Here is a 1151-nt window from a genome sequence, read left to right on the forward strand (position 1 = left end):
TTGGTAAAGTTGCAGGATACAAAATTAATGCACAGAAATCTCTTGCATTCCTATACACTAATGATGAAAAATCTGAAAGAGAAATTAAGGAAACACTCCCATTTACCACTGCAACAAAAAGAATAAAATACCTAGGAATAAACCTACCTAGGGAGACAAAAGACCTGTATGCAGAAAACTATAAGACACTGATGAAAGAAATTAAAGATGATACAAAAAGAGGGAGAGATATACCAAGTTCTTGGATTGGAAGGATCAACATTGTGAAAATGACTATACTACCCAAAGCAATCTACAGATTCAATGCAATTCCTATCAAACTACCAGTGGCATTTTTCATAGAACTAGAACAAATTATCTCAAAATTTTTATGGAGACACAAAAGACCCTGAATAGTCAAAGCAGTCTTGAGGGGAAAAAACAGAGCTGGAGGAATCAGACTCCCTGACTTCAGACTATACTACAAAGCTACAGTAATCAAGACAATATGGTACTGGCACAAAAACAGAAACATAGATCAATGGAACAAGATAGAAAGCCCAGAGATAAACCCACGCACCTATGGTCAACTAATCTATGACAAAGGAGGCAAAGATATACAATGGAGAAAAGACAGTCTCTTCAATAAGTGTTGCTGGGAAAACTGGACAGCTACATGTAAAAGAATGAAGAACACTCCCTAATACCATACAGAGAAATAAACTCAAAATGGATTCGAGACCTAAAAGTAAGACCGGACACATAAAACTCTTAGTGGAAAACATAGGAAGAACACTGTGACATAAATCACAGCAAGATCTTTTTTGATCCACCTCCTGGAGTAATGGAAATAAAAATAAAAATAAACAAATGGGACCTAATGAAATTTAAAAGCTTTTGCACAGCAAAGGAAACCATAAACAAGATGGAAAAGCAACCCTCAGAATGGGAGAAAATATTCTCAAATGAATCAACAGACAAAGGATTAATTTCCAAAATATATAAACAGCTCATGCAGCTCAATGTTAAAGAAACAAACAACCCAATCCAAAAATGGGCATAAGACCTAAATAGACATTTCTCCAAAGAAGACATACAGATGGCCAAGAAGCACATGAAAAGCTGCTCAACATCACTAATTATTAGAGAAACGCAAATCAAAACTACAATGA

Source organism: Physeter macrocephalus, chromosome 11 (genome assembly GCF_002837175.3).
Source record: "Physeter macrocephalus isolate SW-GA chromosome 11, ASM283717v5, whole genome shotgun sequence".
Classification (NCBI taxonomy): domain Eukaryota; kingdom Metazoa; phylum Chordata; class Mammalia; order Artiodactyla; family Physeteridae; genus Physeter; species Physeter macrocephalus.